Source organism: Ascaphus truei, chromosome 3, assembly GCF_040206685.1.
Source record: "Ascaphus truei isolate aAscTru1 chromosome 3, aAscTru1.hap1, whole genome shotgun sequence".
In the NCBI taxonomy this organism is placed as follows: domain Eukaryota; kingdom Metazoa; phylum Chordata; class Amphibia; order Anura; family Ascaphidae; genus Ascaphus; species Ascaphus truei.
Genome location: NC_134485.1, coordinates 130,111,946 through 130,132,022, shown reverse-complemented (window position 1 = coordinate 130,132,022; position 20,077 = coordinate 130,111,946).

Sequence of the window (20,077 nt, the reverse complement as noted above, 5' to 3'; positions counted from 1 at the left end):
TAGTTAGGGACTATCACCAGGACACAATAAGTAATCACACCTCAATCCAGCACATTGACTTGAATGGCAGTTAACACGGGATTGCTGTGTGATAACACGTACCGCACCATAATCAATCGCCCCCTATGTGAAGGATAAATAAGAGGGAGTAGTAAAAAATAAGTGTTAGATATTACCTACAATTTCTGTTTGATGCCAACTGAGAATTTTAGAATATAGATTGAATTGGGGTGTGGGTTACTGTATGCATTGGACATGTTAACTTTGAGAGAGTGAATTGGCTGGAGAGAGTGGAAGATGTTAAGCAGGAGATATCAATTTGAGCATTGTCAGCATAAAGATGATACTGAAAAACAAATTAACGAATAAGCTTGGTTGATGGATGAAATATCTCCAGAAAGGGACAATAATCTGCTTGGTCATCGCAGACCTTATTTAATGATAATACATCAGTTAATTAAAAGTCTCCAAAAACATGATTCCCTATTATACCATTCACCTCTTTAGACTTCAACTTGGAGTTGTTTACCAAGTATAAATGGGGATATTTTAATCAGGTAACTGGGTTTCAACAAGCTATAGGAGATAAGCCTATTTTAGAGAAAGAAATGTACTAGAACAAGAGGTCATGCTCTGAAGATGAAGGGTGGTAGGCTAAGGGGAAATGTTGGAAAGTACTTGACAGAAAGGGTAGTGGATTTGTGGAAAAGCCTCCCAACAGGGGTGGTAGATGCTAATGCTAATTCCAGCCTTCTAGCCATCAACAACCATGTAATATCATTAAGGAGGATATTACCCTGGAAATCCCACTGACATAGCAAATGCATTCAATTAATACTTTGTGGGGTGTGCTGAACCTCATTCTTGGAGTACCCTAGCCTCACCCTCTTCAAACACTGTCCACAATTTTCAATGTATCCCAGTATCTGAAAAGGAGATTACACAAGTGCTCCTCATATTAAAACTAAGCAGCCAATGTGGACCTGACCTACAGCAATCTAAGTTCCTACAACTTGGTGCCCCAGCCATTGCCAAACCACTTGCTTCCCTAATCAACTCTATTCTGTCTGCAGGCCATATCCCTAAGACCTGGAAAACAGCCAAGGTTGCCCAATATTCAAAGTTTGGGACAAAAACTGTCTCAAACCACAGGCCAATCTCTCTTCTCCCATGTAACGATGCGCTCACCACAAACAAGATGTGATCGCGAGGCCGAGGTGGGGATTTGATAAACGCCAACCCACAGCTCCGAGGGCGCATTTGGAATGTAGATAGGTCGAGGTAGCCGGGTCGGGGTAGGAGAAGTCAGGATGGTCAGTGATACTTGCCGAGGTCTGGATTGGAGAGGTACGGATCATTGCAGGTACTTTTGCCAAGGTTGGGATTGGAGAGCCAGCGGAGGTGGCATTAGAAGCTGAGCGAGATCCACGCGCGCCCCTAGGAGGTACTCTGGCAATGGTTGATCTGTGAGATGTGCTGCTGAGGCAGCAGATGCAGGGAACCCGATCATGGGTATAGGTGAGTAGAGAGCGCGCCGAGAGGGGCTCGGATGACGGATCCTTACATCCCAATACTATCCAAAGTCATGGAAAAATGTGTTCCCAATTAAGCAATTACTATACCAAGGCACATTTTCCTAGCCAATTCCAATCTGGCTTTCACCCCAAACATTCCATGGTAACTACCCTCCTAAACGTTTGCCATGAGATCCAGTGTGCAATGGAACTGGGACAACTTACTGGTGCAATATTATTAGATTTTGCAAAGGCCTTTGATACTGTTGATCATGTTATCTTGCTAAACAAACCCCAAGTGCTCTGGAATAGGGAATCATGCTTTAAATTGGTTTCATTCCTACCTATCAGGTTGATCCCAACATGTGTCTATCTCAGGCCCTAACTCCAACCCCTTGGATATCACCTGCGTGTCCCGCAAACTCTGTCCTGGGACCCCTACTCTTCTCAGTGTTCATCAATGATCATCCTACAGCTTGTAAGGGAGCCTCAATACACATGTATGCGGATGACACAATCTTATAGGCACACAGCCCTAGCCTGTCCGACCTTGGACACGTACTTCAATCTGACTTTTTGAGACACAGACAAGATTTTAACAATGGTATTTAGGACCAAGGTTACATTTCCAAAGCATCCAACGGATGAGCTTCAGATCAGAACCAACTCTAATACCATCCTAGCCCCTGTTATTAGTTTTAAATATTTGGGCATATGGTTTGACGCCCATTTACCATTTGGGTTGCACATTGATACCCTGACATACATAACCTATTCCAAACTAGGTGTACTTTATAAGAATATATCCTCACTAAGTCTGCTGCTCAGAAAGCGCATCGTACAGCAGATGCTAATGCCAATTATTGGCTATGGGGACATAGTATATGTCACGGCACCCCAAACTCACAATTAGAAAAATTGATACCCTCTACAATTCAATATGCCGCTTTGTCCTCCAATGCAACTACAACACACATCACTGAAAAATGCTCAAAGAACTAGATTGGTCATCACTTGAGTCTAGGCGCAAAGTTATCTTTACTGTCTTGCCTTCAAATACTTTCTGGGCAAGCTACCCGCCTATCTGAACAAGCTTCTTAGCCCTACCAGATGCAGCACTTATCATCTGAGATATGACTTGAAAAGTCTGTTCATTGTCCCAATGTTCAACAAAATATCTAGTGGTTCCTCCTTCTCTTACCGTGCACCCCACAACTGGAACAATTTACCTGAGTCTCTCACAGCCACCACCAGTCTAAGTTCTTTCAAAACTAAAGCTGTCTCACATTTTAATCTGGTCTGTAACTGTTACATATGCCTACAGTATAACATACATTATCTTTAATTGTGCATGCCGTGTCTTGTATATAATGTATATCCCTGTTCACTAAATGTACAGTAACAATTTATTTGTAACCATATATTTGTCATCATAACTCTACTGTATGCCCAGGACATACCTGAAAACGAGAGGTAACTCTTAATGTATTACTTCCTGGTAAAAGATTTTTATAAATAAATAAAAAATAAATACAGTAAGGAGAATTAAAAAATGCTTGGAAGAGACATAAGTCGATCCTATATATGAACGAAAGTCAAGGATCAAATTGGGTCTGAGGTTTTACAACAGATAGAAAAAATGAACAGACTAGGTGTTCTAAGTGGTTCTTATCTGCTGTAGAATTCTATATTTCTATGTAACATAGAAGCTACAGTATGAGCAGCAATTGCATATTCATTAAGGAACCAGTTAGATGGGTTAACGGTGAGCTATGAGCTTACATTTATTTTACAACACAATTGAAGGAAGTGGTATCATATATTTAAAAGCTTTAGCATAATAGGGAAGAAAGGAACCTACGAGTATGCATTGCTTTACTTAGCAGTAGATAATTTCAAGATCTGCATAATATTTTAAAACATCTAGAAATTATATTTTCAAAAATAGAGAGAGGTTTATGTTGGAAACCTATCTCTAGCAAGAAGCAAATTAATGGTGCACACCTAGGCTATTAAAACTTAACATTTATTTATGCCATAATTAATATAAGATTTACACATGCAAGAATAAATTTGTAATCAAAATATATTGTGTGTATTGTGTTCTTTAAAAACTCTGTCTTACAGGAGGGTGCGATGGAACACTCTGTGTTATAAATACATACCCATCAGGGGTTCAATTGGTCATGTGATATTTTATATATAAAACAATCCCACGACGATGGGAAAAATGTATTGAGCTGCAAACTGATGTAGGTAGGCTGGTATAAAGTAACTCACAAAGGAGTTAACACTGGTTCTGATGCAGCAATAGGGCAATTGTTGTCAGTCAATGGTATGGCATGTCACCTTAAGTGTTTACCAGGATTGAGGTGATATACAGTGGTAAGTAGAGGATTACTCAGCAACACAGCATACCTAAGTACACACCATACAGCCGCTGCCCCTTTTATTCTCCAACATCACCCCATTTGTTTTGCGTTGTGTGTACATCACCGAATTTCTTCTTGACATAACAAGGCTTACGTGTTTTAAAACCCTTAGCCTGTCTGGTCAACTGGTCCCCAAGGTCACCCGTGCTGGGATCCACGATATTTCGTGGTCTGACCATGCACCAATAGAGCTAAGGTGCACCAACATCCGAACAGATAGGCCGGGAGCGAATTGGAAACTTAATGAATCAATTTTAAAAATCCCTGAGATCTGTGACATGATTAGTAACGAGATAGACCAATTCTTCAATATAATGAAGGTTCGGTCGGGAAGCTCATAAAGCGACATTGCGGGGCATGTTAATAAATATCACAGCTAGACGAAAACGTGAGAGAGAGGCCAAGATTATCACTCTCCAAACCAAATTGCAGACCCTCTCCTCTAAACATAAAAAGAATTTAGACCCCAAAAACCTACAGGAGGTAAAAGACGCCAAAATTGAACTTAATATGCTACTAGCCTCCAGGGCTGACAATTCACTGAGTTGGTCAAGGAGGAAATTTTACGAAAAAGCGAACAGGCCGGATACAATGCTGGCCCGTATGCTAAAAGATAGGCAATCTAAATATAACATTCAAGCTATACGCTTGAAATCTGGTACCCCCACATCTAACCCTCAGAAGATAGTAGACGGATTCGGCTCCTTCTATGAGACATTATATAATGGAGAAAAAGTGTCACATAACACTAAAACGAGCGGAGCACTAAGAGATTTCTTAGTCAGCTCAAAGCTGGGGAGATTGACAGAGACAGATAGAGAAATCTGCATTTAAAGCTGCTCTATCGAGGAATTGACACAGGCTATTAAGGAACTGAAACCATCAAAGGCCCCTGGACCAGATGGTTTTTCAGGGTTATATTATAAGAAATTTATGAAAGCACTAGCCCCCCGGTTGCTCCAAATGTTCAACGCCATTTTAGCGGGAGCCCCCATACCCCGCAGATGTTGCAGGCGTCTATATCACTAATCCATAAACCTGGAAAAGATCCGCTGGACTGTAAAAGTTATCGGCCTATATCATTAATTAACACGGACATCAAATTGTATGCTAAATTATTGGCCAATAGACTTTGTCTCATCCTACCCAGACTTATACACCCAGATCAGGTCGGCTTTATCAAGGGACGACAAGCAGCGGATAATACCCGACGATTTATTGATCTGTTGGATTTGGCCAATGTTAAAACTACTCAAAGTATGCTGTTAAGTCTGGACGCAGAAAAAGCTTTCGATAGGATAGACTGGCCATATCTAAAAGAGATGCTTGCGGCATTTGGCTTCGGGTGAGCGAGGCGATTATATCGCTGTACTCTAACCCTACCGCCAGGGTCGTACATCAGGGATACCCCTCTCTGCCAATCCAAATAAAGAGTGGCACGAGACAGGGTTGCCCATTATCTCCCCTTCTCTTTGCCCTCTATATAGAACCACTGGAGACACAAATCAGAGGGAACCCAGACATCTCAGGGTTAAACGCATTCTCCCAATCTCATAAAGCGGCCCTGTAAGCAGATGACATCCTCTTGATTATAACAAAACCCCTTACCTCCCTGCCAAACCTATTTGATCTGCTAGATCGATTCTCTATGATCTCCGGCTTCAAAATCAATCAATCCAAGTCTGAGGCCCTCAACGTCAATCTACCCAGTCACACGGAGAAATTATTAAAACTGAATTTCAAATATAATTGGCAACAGAAACATATAAAATATCTGGGTGTCCACATCACCAAAACTGTCAAAGACATATACAACGCAAACTACCCCAATCTAATTCGGACCCTAAAATCTGACCTTCAAAAGTGGACATCCAAGAGGATATCCTGGATAGGACGAATCCATAGTGTTAAAATGAACTTACTCCCACATATCTTATACCTCTCACCGACCCTCCCAGTGCCACTCAGATTGAAGGATTTGCACTCACTTCAATCTGAAATCTCCAAGCTTATATGGGGCGGAAGAAAACCAAGAGTAAGCAAACTAAACATGAAAAGGCCTGTGTTGGCCGGGGGCCTAGCTGTACCCTGCCTGATATCATATTATAAAGCGGCACAATTAAGCAAAATTGTCCAATGGCAATCTGACCCGAGATTAAAGAGATGGTGGAATTAGAAAGCGCTGCCTGCGCGCCCTTAGAACTAAACAGCTTAATTTGGTTACCTAAAACAGCGCGAAAGTTCGCTACCATGCCGCTCTCCTCAATGGCCAACTCATTGTCAATCTGGGAGGCGTACCATGATGACACCCCTGTGGAATAACCCCGAGTTCGCTCCGGGCCTATCGGTCGGCAATGTTTCAATCTGGAGACAGAAGGGATACAACTGAGTTAAAGATCTGGAGGGTCATAATAGGAAAATAAAAACATTCGATCATATCAGGCTCGAAAAGGAGATTCCCCACTCAGAATTCTTCAGGTTCCTCCAGATCAGGGCATTTTATAACAAATTTTCCCCATATCCCCAATTAACGTCTTTCGAAAAGCTCTGTCTGGCAGAGACAGACACAAAGGGACTAACATCACAGCTATACGGGGAAGTGATCAGTTCTGGGGAACGTGAGCAACAAGTACCCTCATTTAGATCCCAGTAGGAAGTGGACCTAGGAGAAAGATTAGAGGATGAGGACTGGAGCGCTATATTTCTGGCCAATGCGAAGAGTTCCATATGCACCACTCTTAAGGAGAACGCATATAAAGTCCTTATGAGATGGTACCTTACCCCATTGAAATTATCTAGGTTTGTGCCGGGATCCTCCCCGCTGTGCCCTCGACAGTGCGGGGGATCAGCCGACCTGTTACATATGCTGTGGTCTTGCCCACGGCTCTCCCCTCTCTGGGAGGCGATTCGACATTGGATTCAGAGACTATTTGATCTCACAATACCCCCAGAACCGTGGCTGTTTCTGTTAAGCAGACCACTGGTGGGCCTCTCTAAAGCACACAACAAACTTATTGCACATTTTGCAATTGCAACGCGGTGCGAGATCGCAGCAGCATGGAAACGATCTGATATTCCAACCATCCCAAAGATTAGAAATCGAATTTGGTTCATCTGCCAGATGGAAAAATTAACGAGTTTAGTTAACGACACTGGCGACAATTTCTTAAAAGTCTTGGCGCCCTGGCTGGCGCAGACAGATATCCCGGGGATTGAAAGGACATCAATTTGGCTATGATAGTAATAGGTGCGTTCTCCTTGGGACGTGTTGGTAAGCTGTACTCTTTATAAGTGGAGCCCTAACATCTTACTCGTTAATGTATTGTTACTTGTTCGACAAAAAATGTAAGCTGTAATGTATTTTATGTAAGGTGGAGATTGGAAAGCAGAATCGCCAAAGTCCAAAAAATGCACCATCAGCTCACCAAGTTGAGGGCTAAAAAAGTTTTATTAAGACTACATAAAATGAAAATAAGGAAACAAACAAAAAACTAATACATAACCCTACGCGTTTCAGGCACCTTAGTGCCCTTTCTCAAGGGGGATAATGGGGACTGAGAGTGTATCTGGTATATATAGCCCCTCCTATTCAATTAACACGCAGCTGGAATGGATTGATATTACATTAATTGGTTAATTTTAACATCTTATATGTCTGTGGATATTCAAGATGACTAATGAATATTCAAGGGAACATACCAAAATACTTAATAATAATAATAATAATCAAAGTAATTAAAGTAATTAAAGAATTATTAAAGAATAATGCAACTCATACAATTACAAATAAAGATTAAAAAAGACAATCTTTAGATTTGAGTATTATCTCATGTAATGTATTTTATGCTGTTACGATACAATAAAAACTTAAAACCAGAGACAGAACATAAAACACAGACAAAGCTCAGTTTTTAGCACATCCAGTGAGACTCATACACGGTACAGTGCCTAAATATATATGTATAAATATCTAATAAGTAAAATGGTCTTTTAGTTTGACATTTTTGGCCAAAATTGTTGTAAGCCCCTGAGCCAACGCCAAGGCAGACCACATATCAGGGGTCCCTAACGCTAATATAAATTCTTAATAACCTGTGTAATAACAGGAAGAATGATTTATAGTAAATCTGTCAATATTAGTTGCAAAGTTCTAAGTCTGACTGAAGCTTTTATTAACCTGTACATTACCAGGAAAAGCACTCTGTATTAGAGATGTCACAGCCAAACTGCAAGCAGGCGAGTTCCCCTGAGTGGAAGATGCTATGGAGTGAGCCCATAACCATTTAAATGTGGGAGGGGGTGAGCTTAAATTAGGAAGGAGGTTGCCACCCTCCAATCAGCCATGACTAGCTGGACAAGAATTGTAAAACATACTGGACACCTAACAAGCTCCTATTGAACCCCCAAAATGACCACAACATATATATAAGCATATGAGTGTCACAGAGGAGTGCTACTGAGCATGGCAATATATACTTAAAACCAGAGACAGAACATAAAACACAGACAAAGCTCAGTTTTTAGCACATCCAGTGAGACTCATACACGGTACAGTGCCTAAATATATATGTATAAATATCTAATAAGTAAAATGGTCTTTTAGTTTGACATTTTTGGCCAAAATTGTTGTAAGCCCCTGAGCCAACGCCAAGGCAGACCACATATCAGGGGTCCCTAACGCTAATATAAATTCTTAATAACCTGTGTAATAACAGGAAGAATGATTTATAGTAAATCTGTCAATATTAGTTGCAAAGTTCTAAGTCTGACTGAAGCTTTTATTAACCTGTACATTACCAGGAAAAGCACTCTGTATTAGAGATGTCACAGCCAAACTGCAAGCAGGCGAGTTCCCCTGAGTGGAAGATGCTATGGAGTGAGCCCATAACCATTTAAATGTGGGAGGGGGTGAGCTTAAATTAGGAAGGAGGTTGCCACCCTCCAATCAGCCATGACTAGCTGGACAAGAATTGTAAAACATACTGGACACCTAACAAGCTCCTATTGAACCCCCAAAATGACCACAACATATATATAAGCATATGAGTGTCACAGAGGAGTGCTACTGAGCATGGCAATATATACTTAAAACCAGAGACAGAACATAAAACACAGACAAAGCTCAGTTTTTAGCACATCCAGTGAGACTCATACACGGTACAGTGCCTAAATATATATGTATAAATATCTAATAAGTAAAATGGTCTTTTAGTTTGACATTTTTGGCCAAAATTGTTGTAAGCCCCTGAGCCAACGCCAAGGCAGACCACATATCAGGGGTCCCTAACGCTAATATAAATTCTTAATAACCTGTGTAATAACAGGAAGAATGATTTATAGTAAATCTGTCAATATTAGTTGCAAAGTTCTAAGTCTGACTGAAGCTTTTATTAACCTGTACATTACCAGGAAAAGCACTCTGTATTAGAGATGTCACAGCCAAACTGCAAGCAGGCAGTTTTTGGGGGTTCAATAGGAGCTTGTTAGGTGTCCAGTATGTTTTACGATACAATAAAAAACTTAAGTTATAAAAAAAAAACCCTTAGCCTTTGGGGTCAGCAGAAGGTTTTCTTTATTGGCCTTAGCCTGTCACTTTGGCCTTGGCTTGGAAACGGCTGCCGCCGCCGCCTTTCGCTTTTTCTGCGTGACAGGCACGGCAGAGGCGAGTGGCTTCTTGCATCCGTAGAATCGGGGTTGATCCATGGAAGCAGATGGCACAATGCAGTATCTGGACAATTTATTAGATTTGATGGAGAAGTCTAATGCTGGGACCTAGAAAGTGGACAAGGATAAGGCTATCATTAGCAATAGTGATATATGTTGGTCATTACTACAGTTAGATAAGTATGCAATTTCCATTACAACGTGTTGCAATTTACATTACGACTTATAATACCTTGGCAAACCATAAGGGATGGTGCTGTCATGTACCGGTAAGTGGTTCAATTAGATAACTGATAATATATTATGTTACCAGTGTAAATATGATATCATCGGAGAGCATTAAATGAAGGGTGTATACACTACCGACACACTTTATTAAAGTGTGGCCGGTACCGCAAGCCGGGAGATTTCCCGGCTTGCTAGTGGCCGCCCCTCGGCGTGCCGCGCGTCATAGACTCGCGGTCACGCGTCTTCGGGAGCCTGCGCCCCCTGCACGCGCGTCCAGGGCTCCCCGAGGGAGCCCTGGTGTCCCGCGATCGCGGGACGGCGGCAGGGGGTTCCGGGGGACCCGGCGGACCCGGCAGCGGTAGGGAGAGCGCCCCGATCGGAGGGCGCTCTTCCGCTGCTTCGGCGCGCGCCCGTCACCCTCGGGCGCGCGCCAGGCTACTGCTGCGGCCAAGAACGGGCAAATACTCGAATAAACTTGGCCGCAGCAGTATGTAAATCCCTCATTCAAACCGGACGGACTTAAGGTTTTAAGTCTATATATCCATTCCGATTCTCTTTTGAGTAATTTGTTGTCAATATCACCTCCTCTCATATTGATTTTGATGTTATCAATTCCCACACACTTGATACATTTAGTGTCACCTTGATGTATATTATTCACGTGACGGGCAACCGGTGTCTAGCTCATTTTTTATGGAATTCATATGTTCAAGTACCCTTATGGTACTTACCCACATATAATAGCCCACAGTTACAGATAATCAGATATATGACATTATTGGTTTTACAATTTATGTATTGTCTTAGGTCATATTCTTTGGTATTATCTGTGTTGGAAAATACTTTGGTGGGCTTTATACAGTATATTCATATGCTTTGCATGTCTTGCATTGGTATGTACCTTTTAATGAGGTAGTGAGCCAAGTTGTTTTAGGCCTACATTGGAAATGACTGTGTATTAATGTATCCCGCAAATTCCGAGATCGTCGTCTAGTAATACTGGGGGCATCGTTCAACACTTTGGTAAGATCAACGTCAGATTTCAGAATGTGCCAATGTTTGGCGAAGATGGATTTAATTTGTTTCCATCTGTAGTTGTAAGTGCCTATACAGCGAATTTCAGTACTTGCTGGTTTATTATTTGGTAACAATAGTGCATCTCTATCACTTTTTGATGCTCTATTGTAGGCACGTTTAAGACTGGCTAATGAATAGCCCCGATTCAGAAATCTTTCTTTGAGATCATTGGCTTGTTTCCGGAATTCACAATGAGTGGAACAATTTCGTCTGAGACGTAAATACTGCCCTATCGGGATCCCCCTAATTAGAGCCGGTGGATGTTGACAACTAGCTGCCAATAAGCGGTTTGTTGCTGTTTTTTTTCGAAATACAGTAGTCTGGATAGCATTCACCTAATTTTTGGTAATTCTTAAGTCTAAGGCCTCGTTCAAGGTGCTGGCTTCGGGGGCAGGGCGTGCTGACGTGCGTGCTGCCGTGAGCAACAAAGTATTCAAATTGAATACTTGTTGTCAGGGTAGCTACTGGCCTGCCTCCGAAGCCAGGAGTTGCCGCTGACGACAGCTTCAGTAAACGAAAATTTCGTTTACTGCAGCTGAAGCAGCGTCACAGGGACCAAGGCAGCCAATGAAATCATTCTTCAGAATGATTTCAAGGCTGCAACACCTCATCCCTGCTCTCTGTCTGTGGCCGGGAGGATTAGGATGTGACGTCAAAGACACGCCCACTGAACGACAGAACGCCCAGGCTGTCGGCAGGGGATGATCGGACGTCTCCTACACCAGCAACGCGCGCACTCGCGGACGCGCGCCCTCCATATGCCAAAGCAGGCACCCTGAACGAGCCCTAAAAATGTAATCTCTGTGGTGCTATGCGCAAACATTAATTTAAGATTCAAATTGTTGGTATTTAATTTTTTGACAAATTCACTGAGTAGTTGTTCAGGACCATTCCATCAATAAAATATCATAAATGAATCTCAGCCATAACTCAATATGGTCAATGTATCTCCTTGATTCCTCAGTAAACACATGTTTGTCCTCCCACCAGCCCAGGTACAAGTTGGCGTAGGTGGGGGCACAAGATGTGCCCATAGCTGTACCCTGGGTCTGGTGGTAGTAGGGGCCATCAAATAAAAAATAGTTGTGGCTTAGGACAAATTGGAGTAGGTCGATCACAAACTGATTGTGCATTGAGTAACTGCAATCTTTGGTAGACAAAAAATGTTTGCGAGCTATTAGTCCATTTTGATGTATTATACTAGAATATAAGGACTAGACATCCAATGTCACTAAAAGTGTATTGTCCAGATACCTGTGCATGCAGTGCCGATTGCCGGGCGGAGAAGCCAGTACCACGGCGAGATGCCCCCAGTGTGGCATATATTATCTGTGGGCCGTGCAGCCCTTCGTGCCGGGGCAGACCGCGGAGGCGGGAGAAGAGACATCCAAGCTGATGGCTGGAGCCTCGCCCAAAATCAAAACAGAGAAAGCTGATCCCGGAGAATGGGGATCGTTACTGATGATCGCTACAGCAAAGAAAGAAACTGGGGCCTGCAAACGCAGCAAGAACCCGGAACCTCACTGTCGGTCCTCTACGGAGGTACCGCTACTCATGTCGGAGTCCGCTTCGTCGGATGAGGAGCAAGCCAGCCCGACATCGGTGGTGATGCGCCTACCGGCGGGCCACTACAACGGTGCTGAAAAACCCCAGCACTTACTTGCGAACCAGCGGAACTGAGTCCCGATGTACCGCGATCCCCTGTGCTGATGCAACCGGAGCGGATGAGTCCCACGGCCGTGGCGACTCCCAATGTGGAAGGCGGAGAAGACACCATCCCAAGCCGAAGGAGCAGTGAGACACACCCTTACCCTCCACAGGCTCCGATGGCGATGACGGTGAAGGAACTCATCCGTATAAGCAGGGTTGAGAGAGCAATAGTTGCTAGGTATAAGAGAACGCATGGTCTGGAGTATCCATATGTGCCTGAGCCACTCATGAAAGAGATTGAGGATAACAGGGATACGTGGTTAAGAGAAACAGTGGAGGATTATATCATGTCCAGATCGGGTGGGAATGCTCCATTCAAGACGGAAGAAAGGATATCTTATCTGATGAGGGTATGGAGTGTTGTGCGCAACATCTTCATGCATAAGAGGGAGTATAGGCCAGAGAATGGGCCGCCTACATCATACAGTGTGACCGTGAAGGATGCCAATGGTAGGGAGGTGCAGAAACCAGACCCTAGGCACTACTATTAAATTAGATTCTCCGTAGGTGCAGTCTTGCAGGTCAGGATGTAGCTGTATATGATTATGGGCTCTATTTGCACAAAGCACCTAAAAGTTTTTTATCGCCATAAAATGCCTTAGGTATTCAGTAAGCACCGATAATTTGCCAAAATCGGCATTTTTTGTCCCCGATAAAAAATTATCGGCAGGCGATAAGCCACTTTTCGGCTCCTTTCACCACTTTTTTAAATCGGCTGTATTTTAGTAGCCCCGATCCTGTTTTCGGTGCTTATCGGAGCTGATCGGCAGTCTCGAAAATCCATTTTTTCGGCAAATCGTCCCGCCAACTTAAAGTTGGCGGGTCGGTGGGGAGAAGCATCGGCAAGGGCAACACTTTGAAAAAATCAGGCCTTTTTCCTGTCTGTGATTGATGCCGGGGGTCTCCGGAGCTGATACCAGCACCGGAGCCCCCTGGCATGCACCCGAGGCAGGAAAAATGCATGTAAAGCCCACTTCATTACCTTAGCGGCTAACCGCTAAGGCAATGAAGGGGTTAACCCACCGTGCCAGCTTTATTGTGGGTAGCGGGGGTGGATGAAGGGGGTATTTGGCCCTTGTTGTTTGTTTAGGGCTTGCAGGGGGCTTTGCGGGTGCACTTAACCCCTTCACGACCGTAGCAGTTAATACCGCTACGGTCATGAAGGGGTTAAGGCCTCCCGCTACCAACCCGCAAGCCCTAAACAATCACCGTTGGGGCTAATCCCCCTTTCACACACACCCGCTACCCACAATAATAAAAAATCACACACAACAGCCCCACACTAAATAAATAAATAAATATATCTAAATAAATATATATAAAAAATAAATATATATATATATTTATATATTACCCCAACAACCCCTATAATCCCTAACATACACATATATGCACATCAATGATATTGTAGGCCGGCGGGGGCCCTCGGGTGTCACATGAATTATGTGCCCCCCCCAAATTAATGTCAAAACACATACATACTTATAAATAAATAACCTCCCCCCCTTAACACATACAGTATAGTAATGGGCACAATTACTATTATCCACAAATGGATAATAGTGAATGTGCCCATTTTAAATACATAAACACCAATCAATACATTAAATACATATAGCACTCACCCATGTCCGGCTGCCACGATGAAGGCCATCCTCATCTTCATCCTGTTCATGCCCCCTCCGCAGCTGCAAAACAGACACAAGAATGAAAACATCCAATATAATGTCCCCTAACCCCTTAATCACCATAGCGGTTATTAACCGCTACAGTAATTAAGAGGTTAACCCACCCTCACCCACCACTCGGGAGGCCTACATACCCTCCCACACTAACCCCCCACCCAGTGAGGCCTAACCACCCTCACCCACTACCCACAAGGGAGGCCTACCCACATACTCTTGGGGCCAATACCAGCTCCCCCCACACCCAGTACCCACACTAAAAACAAAACACAGCCCCAGAATAAACATCATTATATTTATTAAATACATTACCCACCCCCTGTGCCCCCCCATAAATACATGATTTATTCTTTTACATACAGGGTTCATACCCCAGCCCCACGCGAGTTCCCGGCGGGTCACCTGACAGACCTACAGGGTACCAGCAACTTGTTTCACACAGGTTCTGGAGGCCTGTTGGTGGGTCCCGCCAAGCGCCATGGCCCCCAGGTGGTCTCCTTGGGTCACTGTGGGCCAAAATTTGGTCCCCACGGTAGGCCCGCGGATGTCTGGGAGCCCCGGGTCAGACCCACAGGTGTCTGCGGGGCCTCGGGTGGTTCTCACGGGGGTCTGGGTAACTCACGAGTGCTCACTATGGGTCCGGTTCTTCCCTGCAGACTACGGGTCCGCAGTGCCCCCACAGATGTGGGACCACCGGTTCATCCCCGCAGGTGTAACCCGTGGAACCACCAGCCTGATACCCGTGAGATACCCGAGGATACCGCAGGTGGTCTCCAGAGGTCTCACGCAGAACCAAGGAACCAACCCTGAATGTAAAAAAATGGCCTGGCCTATACATTCAATACATACATTCCCCCCCCCCCCCCCAGTACCTACAGTACAATAATGTGCAAAATAACAATTATCCAGATAGGGATAATAGATTATTTGCCCATTATTAAACACATTAACTAACATATTAAAATAAATAATGTACTACTGACCTCATCAATAAGAAGCCCCATCATGAAAATAAACATGGCCGGCCTCACATGGTACGGTAGCCAATCAGAGTGTGGGAACTCCATCCCAACTCTGATTGTCTCTAGTATACACACAAGAAAAACCCGCACAGCTTCTGCTAACCACAGTGAGGTGCTGACTGGATGGAGACTGATTATATCATATGAGAGGGAAAAAAAAGGACCCAGTATTCCAGCACTCTATCACAACAAATGTAGAATTGTAAATTTAAAATACTTTATTAATAACCAAGAATAAAAAATAGGGTGTTAAAACATAATTAAACGGTGTATTACAACAGCACTTGACTGTATCCTTCATAACCCATCAGAGGTTAGGTGGGTAGATACTGCACCGACACACTTTATTCGAGCAAATACCCAGTATGTACCTGGCAGATACCTGGAATGCGCCGCTCCTCACCTCTGACAAGCCCCGTTGCGTTTGCCTTCCCAGCCTGGGTTCATGCCTGGCTGACGGGCGGCTGATCTGTTAAATGATAATGATTAGGATTTAATAGGCTGCAATGCTTTGCGTGTCTACCAGATGGCATAAATTCATGAATTGTAATGCAGTATATATATATATACTGTGCAGTATTGCAGCCAGCGGGAATAAAATGCTTCAATCCCTGCCTGAAAATACCTCAATGTACTCGGGCAGAAAACAGTCACAAACCTCAATACACCCGGGTATACCCGAATTCGTGGGACTAGCCGAGCTCGAATAAAGTGTGTCGCCAGTGTATAGTAATAAGATCCCTTATAGATATTCGGGATCAAGGCGCTATATGTTATAGCTTCCTAAAAGATATAGGAGATGGGTCTATTGGAGCTCACTAAGAGGTTGATCTCAGTATTAGTGTATCAGTGCATGTGTTGCGCACTCAGATGATATACCAATAATGTAAGCGTTCTATGGCATAGTAAGCGACAGGTTAGACCATATCTGCCCCTGCTTGAAATAGCGCTGCTTGCTTGATAATCTCGCTAGCGTTTGTGGTGGTAGGTCTATGGTGGAATCATATTGTGCCCACAAATGAAATAAAGCGCAGGCTAATAAGCAAACAATAGGTAAGGTATAATATAGTTGGCATTGATCAGGTGTGTGATTTGTATACCAAGGACACCTATACTGCAGAAAAGTGATTGATGTAGACCACCATATGTACTGCTGATAATGTCGTTGGATTTATGGGTGTGCTCTTAATCCACAGAGGTCACCTATATTATCAGTAAAGTATGGCTGCATCAATATTGAGCTTTTTGGTGCAATGTGATAACCAGTCGTACATTAGCCATTCTGTTAGAATCCACATGAATACACCTAGCACACACTCATAGTCACTGATCCCAGGGCTGAGTGATGTGGTGCATGAAGGAGGCGGCTAATATTAAAGCAACCTCCACTGTAATTGTGGTGGCTAGAGCTGGTGTCAACGCTGTTAACTGCTCAAAAGTTAGTCTGCCAATATTCGGTGAGTACACTGACAAAATGCAACAGTGTCAACCGATAGGTAAAACGGGTGTATGTCGGGTTGCTGATGGGATGAAAAACACTGTAAGATCACCCCACCCCCCTTGTTCCCTTTAGTAACAGATATATACCTAATACCAGTTTGTAGGGGGGGCCGGTCTACCTGTAAGTCGCATGGTCCCCTATATCAGCGCTGATCTTGGTTATATCAGCGCTGATATGCTCGAGGACCTGCCTATCTATGAGTGAGTAAATAGACCCCTTGAAATAGTAGGATCCCGTGGTACAGTGACACAGCGCGATCCTAGGTGAACATACATGCCGGGGGAAACCGCAAGTCTAGCAACGCTGATCAATATCCATCAGCTGTTGTGTTTGAATCAACCGGTTTCCCGCGTGTGCAGGAGAGAAAATGCCGACGCGCGCGTTTCACGTAGTGAACGCTTCTTCAGGGCACGTAGGGGGAGGTCCCTGCGTGTAGAGGTATGTTTATATAGCCAAGATGGAATTGCCTGTTTCCTCACTTAACCCCTTCATTACTGCTGCATGGCGGATATAATATCCCACTACCATAAATGCACTGTGACTGGCTTGCATACTCGTAACTGCCTTGATGCCAGATTCAGGGTGCCCACTAATTTGTTGCAATAGTGTCAAATCAGTTGCAACATCACAGTGGGCTGAATAGCTATGGCTGCAATACTGTTTATATATGTGATGTGTTACTGTTGTAACTACTCACATAGGCTAGGGGATAGTGTTGTAAGCTTTAATATTCATGGTTGAAAGTGATGGTTGGTCACTAATAGTAAGGGTATATCTATTAGTCTAGATAGTACCAAATGCTAATACACTATATTCCATTGATTGAATTAAAACGAAAAATAAAATAATGTAAGCACACTGTGTCGTTGTTTCATTGAATGTATGAGGTTTATTCTGATGTTTGATGGCTGATATATTGTCTCTAGTATACAGTAGAGGCAACGTTTATTCTAACATTTGCCGTAAACTAGCGGGTTACATTCTGGGTATGTGCTGGGTATGTTCTGGGCTAGTTTGAGGCACGTTTAAGGCATTTCTGCATTGACTAACGACCCATAGGATTAACACAGCAGGGATCCCTGGCATTCCAATTCAGTTTGAATGGGACTGCCAGGGAATCCCGCTATTAATCTGATAGGCCATTAATCAATGCAGAAATGCTGGGGCTAGTTTAAGGAAAGTTTAAGGCATGTATTCAGAATGTACCTGGGTGTTTCCTGTTTTTTTTGGGGAATTGCCACTGGTTTTTGTTCGAATAAGAGTTGCCTCTACTGTACCATGTGACAGAGGCTTCGGGGAGAATGGATGTGACGTCATTGAAAGCCTGTCACATGGTACTAGAGCCAATCAGAGTAGGGATAGACTTCCCACGCTCTGATTGGCTATCGTACCATGTGAGACCGGCCATGTTTCTTTTAATGACGTCATCTTAAAGGCAATTGAAGCAAAGCCATTCTGATTGGCTGTGCTTTCATTGCCTTTAAGTGACGTCATAATTTTTTTTTCTCGGCCAAAACACAGGGTTTTCACGGCCCAGTCAGGGCCGCGGGAACCATTACAAAAATGTGACGTCATAGGCCTTTAAAAGCCTATGTCGTCTCATTTTGAAGGCAGACGCTGAGGATGAAGGACCTACTACAGTGGAAAAGAAAGCCAGGGCGTGGCCGTAGAAGGCATGAAGACCCCGGAAGAGAGCCGCAGATAGAAGAAAGAAGAATACAGATGAAGAGAGATTACAAATAGAAGACCCGTGGATTGTTTTGGATTTTTATTTTAATGTTTATTATTTTATGTTTTTTTATTTTATGGGTTCCTGTGCGTGGTGGATTGGTTCGAGAGTAAGGTGTTCAACGGGAGTCGGTGAGTGGGTCAAGTAATGGTAAGTGAACTAAAGAAATGTATTTTATTTAACTTGTTCTTTTTTGTTAAAGCTTTTTTACATGTGTATTTATTTATTTTTGGTATATCATTTCTTGCCACTGTATGTATTGTATAAATGTATGTATGTCTAGATCGATATATACTGTACATACAGGGTAAGAAATGATGTTGTTTTAAAAGCTTGATTTGCTGTGTTTTAAATTATTTTGGCTATTTTGCTATGCATAAATGTGTGTGCCATGTATTTTAAAATTAGATAGATGTAATTTTTGCTATTGTATGGTGTACTTTAGGTGTACTATAGTGTGTCTGGATGGAGAAGTGGTATTTGAGGCTTGGTTTTGTATATTGTATTCTTGTTGGTACTTATATTTTGTCAGAGGATAACTTGTTCTGTTCAACGATTGAATTAGTTAATTGTTTAATTGTTTGGGAGGGAATGTAAATTGTTTAGGGATGTAATTAATTAATGCTAATTGATTTATGTTTACTGGATTGGTTTAAATAGTATACTTGTTTGTAGGTATTGGTATTTTGTTTTGAATGTTATTGTTAACATTCATTTGCAGAATGTATATGGTGCATAGATTGTATGCATCATATATATAATGTAAATGCAATGTTTTAATTGTCATTTGAGGTTTTTGATTGGCGCATTTGAGGATTTTGATTGGAAGATCAGATTGGATTATTAAAGGAAATTGATTTTATTGTAGTGTGTCTGTATGGAGAAGTGGTATTTGTAGTACAGCATGTTTTTGATAACTCTTCTACATTTATTTGTATATTGGTTCATCATGTGTGTGTATATATCTCTTTCTCTCTCTCTCTCTCTCTCTCTCTCTCTGTATATATATATATATATATATATATATAGATATATATATATATATATATATATATATATATATATAGTTGCATGATGAAGCCACTGTACAAATGAATCAGGCCAGTGTGGCGTAACCCCTTAATTACCTTTGCGGTTAATATCCGATAAGGTGTTTAAGGGGTTAATTGATATCTTAATGTAATTGCAATGTATTGGCTATGTATTGGCTATGTATTTTGTGGGCAACGAAAGACAAGGATGTTGCTGGCGACAGGAGCTTCTTATTGATGAGGTCAGTAGTACTTTATTTAATTTAATATGCTAGTTAATGTGTTTAGTAACGGGCAAATAATCTATTATCCCTATCTGGATAATAGATATTTTGCACATTATTGTACTGTAGGTGTTGGGGCACAGCGGACCCATAGTGTGTGAGGAATAACCGGTGGTCCCACATCCGTGGGGCACCGCGGATCTATAGTGAGCACTCGTGAGTTCCCCAGACCCCCGTGAAAACCACCCGAGGCCCCGCAG